The sequence below is a fragment of the Carcharhinus amblyrhynchos genome, unplaced genomic scaffold (genome assembly GCF_965287045.1).
Source record: "Carcharhinus amblyrhynchos unplaced genomic scaffold, sCarAmb.v2.hapA chromosome_298, whole genome shotgun sequence".
Classification (NCBI taxonomy): domain Eukaryota; kingdom Metazoa; phylum Chordata; class Chondrichthyes; order Carcharhiniformes; family Carcharhinidae; genus Carcharhinus; species Carcharhinus amblyrhynchos.
This window is the reverse complement of record NW_027650038.1, coordinates 157,130-162,585: the sequence shown is the minus strand read 5'-3', so window position 1 is coordinate 162,585 and position 5,456 is coordinate 157,130.

The following is a 5,456-nucleotide window of genomic DNA, read 5'->3' as shown; positions in this document are numbered from 1 at the left end:
CCGATTTTTATTTGATAGCAAACTCTCAAAATAAAATAAATCGGTTGGACTTGAACCTGGTGTGGTCAGACTTCTTACTGTGTTTACCCCAGTCCAACACCAGCATCTCCACATCATTTGCTCATAGTGCCAGGGTGATGGGTTGACCTCCTGCACCCAGTCTAGATTTCCCCTTGCAAAATATAGTCACAAACCCCATTCCTGCCCCCCAACCCCCCCCCACTCTCCTGGAATCCCCCTGGGGAGAGTCCAGGAGCCATTGACATGCCCAGTGAAGAAGCCACCCTCCCGAACCTGTCCGGTGGAGGCCAAGTGAGGATAAGATGGGATTTGAGTGCCATGACGCTCCTGCCCAGCAGTGGAATGGTCTACCGGAATTACACGCCATCTTACATGTAAGGGGGGGGGGAAACACCCCCTCCCCACCCACCGGGGAGACTCAGCATCGTTGGGAGAGGGGTTCGTAATGGCTCAGCGCTAAATCAGCGAGCGCAATCGGGGATTGAGTTTCTTTTGTATTGCTGCGACCCAACAGTTAGACCAGCAGCGGCCTAGTTTTCCCTCCAACAGCCTGTCCCACCTACCCAAGATCAAAGAGAATCCACCCCGTGTTAATACAACCCCAGAGCCTTCCTATCACTTTTCTTCCTCGCAACCCAGCCAGCTACACCACTTCATTCTTGACCTCCGACTCGAGATGACTCTCGCTCGCCCGGCTAAAAGAAGGCCGGAGGAGATGGGGAGAGAGAGGGAGGGGGTTGGACATCCCAGTGTGAAAGATTTTTGTTTGGGGGGTGGGGGGTCAAACATGAAGCTCGGTGTTCCTTCATCCCCGTCCACCCTGCGGGTGCTGCCAGCTCCCATTTCCCGTGCCCACAGCGGCGCCGGACGCGAGTCGGTGAGGACGTGTCCGATTTCGGGGCAACGGGGAAGACTTTGGAAGCCGTCCACCCACCCCCCGCCCCAAAAACTCAACGCACGCTGTGACCTGACAGAGTTGCAACTCCTCGCCCGAATTTTCCCGTTGACAACACTGGTCCTGTCAACTGATCAAACGCCTCCGCAGGAGAGTGAGCGCTCCCGAAGGAATAAGGCTTCCAGGTTTTGTTTTCTTTTTGAAAAGACAAGTCTTCCCTTTTTTTTCCTTTCCTGGCCCTCTAGCACCTTCCTCCGTCCTCTCGTTCTCGGTGCACGAGAGCTTCTTGTGCTGATTTGTAAAAACGAGGAGGTGTGGGTGTCTGCGTCGGACGGACAGCCCCCTCCTTGCCCCGAGGGCTTCTTTTCTCAGACCTGTGGTTGCACCCGAGATGGACAGAGGGGTGACCCCAGCTCCTCCCCCCCCCCCCCCCCCCCACTTCCCCCTCCCCAGGGAAGGGACTGTCGCAGGGAATGACTTTTTTTCTGTCTGCGATTTTCTTTAGGATTTCCGACTAGATTCTTTTGCGTTAAGACTTCAGAGCTCTATAGAGGTGAGGGTTTTGTGATTGATTATTTAATTTGTATATATTGTATAAAATTTTAATAGCTGGAATTGTACATACTGCACAATAAATCCTGCTGGTTCTCTCCCGCTTGTGTTGTTTTTCACAGAAGTAGTTAACATGCAGTGGGTCAGCACTGCTGCCTCACAGCACCAGGCAGCTGGGTTCGATTCCCAGTTTGGGTTCCTGTCTGTGGAGTCTACACATTCTCTCCGGGTGCTCTGGTTTCCTCCCACAGTCCGAAAGATGTGCTGGTTAAGGTGCACTGGCCGTGCTCAGTTCTCCCTCGGTGTACCTGAACAGGTGCCGGCTAGGGGATTTTCACAGTAACTTCATTGCGGTGTTAATGTAAGCCTTACTTGTAACACTAGCAAATAAACTAAAATCTGTGTGGCGTTTGCACATTCTCCTCGTGTCTGCGTGGGTCTGAAATACATGCTAAATTTCCCCTTTGTGGTGGGGGACTAGCAGAATAAATATATGGGCTGAGGGGGATAGGGCCTGGGTTGGATTGTGGTCAGTGCAGACTCAATGGGCCGAATGCTCTCCTCCTGCACTCTGATTCTGTGATTTCTAAACCATCAGGCTGTTAGCCTGTGAAAAATGATATTGCTGCCTCCACTACTGACACACAGTGATAAACGCTGGCCCAGGCAGCAAGACTATTATTTCCCATCCCCTACCTGTCCTTTGGGGACAATTAAAAGCCAACCACAATAGAGTGGCACAGTGGTTAGCACTGCTGCCTCACAGGGCCAGGGACCTGGGTTTGATTCCCGGCTGGGGTCACTGTGGAGTCTGCACGTTCTCCTCGTGTCTGCATGGGTTTCTTCCAGGCGCTCCTGTTTCCACTGTCTGAACAACGTGCTGGTTAGGGTACAATGGCTGTGCCAAGTTGCCCCTTAGTGTACCCAAACAGACCAGTATGTGCCAACTGGGCTATTTTCATTAACTTCATTGCAGTGTTAATGTAAGTGTTACTTGTGACTAATAAACTTCATTGTAGTCACATGTAGGCCAGACTGGGTAAAGATGGCAGATTTCTTTCTCAAAGACATTAGTCAACCAGATAGGTTTTTTTTGACAATTCACACCGAAGATAGGATTCATCGTACAACTCAATAACCTAATCCTGCTTTCTCCCTTTGATCCTGTTTGCCCCAACTGCTATATCCAGCCACCTCTTGAATACATTCGATGTTTCGGCATCAACTACTTCCTGTGGGAATGAATTCCACAGGCTCACCGGGTGAAGAAATGTCTCCTCACCTCCGTCCTAAATGGTCTACCCCCAATCCTCAGACTGTGACCCCCTGGTTCTGGACTCTCCCCACCATCAGGAACATCCTCCCTGCATCTACCCTGTCTAGTCCTGTTAGAATTTTATAAATCTGAGATCCCTCCTCATTCATCTGAACTCCAGTGAAAACAATCCTGACCTCGTCAATCTCTCCTCGTACATCAGTCCCCGGGGAATCAGCCTGGTAAACCTTCGCTACACTCCCGCGAGAGCAAGAACATCCTTCCTCAAAAAAGGAGACCAAAACTGCTCTCAATACTCTAGGTGTGGCCTCACCAAGGCCCTGTACAATTGCAGTGACACATCCCTGTACTCGCAATCTTTTGCAATGAAGGCTAACGTACCATCCCATGGTCATCAATGGATTCTTGATTCAAATTCCACCATCTGCCGTGGCAGGATTCGAACCCGGGTCCCCCAGAACATTAGCTGAGTTTCTGGATTAATAGTCTAGCCGTAATATCACTCTGCCATCACCTCCCCATTTACAAGATGTACTATGAGTTCAGCTTGCCTGCTACCCTCCAAACGGGCCACTTTCTACCACCTAGGAGAACCAGGGTACCAGGCGGGTGGGAATCCCTCGCCCCCACCCCCACCCCCACCCCCACCCCCACCCCCACCCCCTCGTTGCAAACCATCCTGACTTGGAAGTAATATAAAAGCAAAATACTGCAGATGCTGGAAACTGAAACAGAAAATGCTGACAAAGGGGCAGTGTTCCGAAAGCTAGAGGCTTTCGCTACCAAATAAACCTGTTGGACTTTAACCCAGTGTTGTGAGAGAATAGAGCCAACGTTTCGAGTCTGGATAACCCTTTGTCAGAGCTGCTTTTCCTTTTGACAAAGGGTCACCTTGACTGGAAACATTGGTTCTATTCTCTCTTCAGAGTCAAAGGTGCTAAGATTTTCCAGCATCTTCTGCTTTTGTTTCCGACTTGGAATGACATCAGCCGTTCCTTCGCTGTCGCTGGCTCAAAGTCCTGGAACTTCCTCCCGGCTGTGAAATGTTTCAGAGAATCTCGACAGTACGGAAGGAGGCCATTCAGCCCATTGAGTCTGCACTGATTGTAGGCCCTATCCCTGTAACCTCACTCATTTACCCCAACTCGTCCGCCTGACATGAACAGACAACTTAGCATGGCCAATCCACCTAACCTGCGCATCTTTGGACACGAAGGGGCAATTTAGCATAGCCAATCCACCTAATCTGCACATCCTGGGACACTAAGGGGCAATTTAGCATGGCCAATCTTGGGACACTAAGGGGCAATTTAGCATAGCCAATCATAGAATCCCCACAGCACAGAAAGAGTCCCTTTGGCCCATTGGGTCTGCATCGACCACAATCCCACCCAGGCTCTACCCCTATATCCCTACATATTTGCCACTAATCTCTCTAACCTATGCATCTCAGGATGCGAAGGGACAATTTACCATGGCCAATCAACCTAACGCACACATATTTGGACTGTGGGAAGAAACTGAAGCACCTGGAGAAAAACCTACACAGACATGGGCAGAATGTGCAAACTCCACACAGACACTGACCCAAGCTGGGAATCAAACCCGGGTCCCTGAGCTGTGAAGCCAAATCTTTGGACACTAAGGGGCAATTTAGCATGGCCAATATCCCTTAAATGGCACATCTTTGGACACTAATGGGCAATTTAGCATTACCAATTCACTTGACCTGCACATCTTTGGACACTAAGGGGCAATTTAGCATAGCCAATCCACCTAATCTACACATCTTTAGACACTAAGGGGCAATTTAGCATGGCCAATCACCTAACTAGACTCTAAGGGACAATTTAGCATAGCCAATCCACCTAACCTACACATCTTTGGACACTATGGGGCAATTTAGCACGGCCAATCCACGTAATCTACACATCTTTAGATACGAAGGGGCAATTTAGCATAGCCAATCCACCTAGCCTGCGCATCTTTGGACACTAAGGGGCAATTTAGCATGGCCAATCCACCCAACCTACACATCTTTGGACACTAAGGGGCAATTTAGCACGGCCAATCCATCTAACCTGCACAACTTTGGACACTAAGGGACAATTTAGCACGGCCAATCCATCTAACCTGCACATCTTTGGACACTAAGGGGCAATTTAGCACGGCCAATCCACCTAACCTACACATCCTTGGACACTAAATGGCACATCTAGGGTTAGAGTTAGGGTTGCATGGTCAATCCACCTAAGCTGCGCATCTTTGGACTCAAAAATATATCTGGTAACAGTTTGTGGGAATAAATTTCCCCCTGAGATGTATCTCAAAGTTGTTGAGGGCAAGTTCTGGAGATGTTTGGGGAGGTTCTTGCCATTAAATTTGTTTGTCTCCTCTACATATCCTTTGGAGTGTGTTCCTCCCTCCCCCCCCTCCCCCTCCCCTCCCCTCCCTCCCTCCCCCCTCCCCTCCCCTCCCCTCCCCCTCCCCTCCCCTCCCCCCTCCCCCTCCCCTCCCCTCCCCCCTCCCCTCCCCTCCCCTCCCCTCCATAGAGGTTTAATTTGTGTAATGATTTGAGTAATGAGATAAGATGATGGGGTATAATGAATGGAGAGGGATGGCTGAACCATCTTGGTTAGGGTGTGAATGAAGTGACTTCCTCCTTTCCCCGCCCCCCCCCCATCCTAGGAGTCGTTTCCGGTTCCGGTGGCC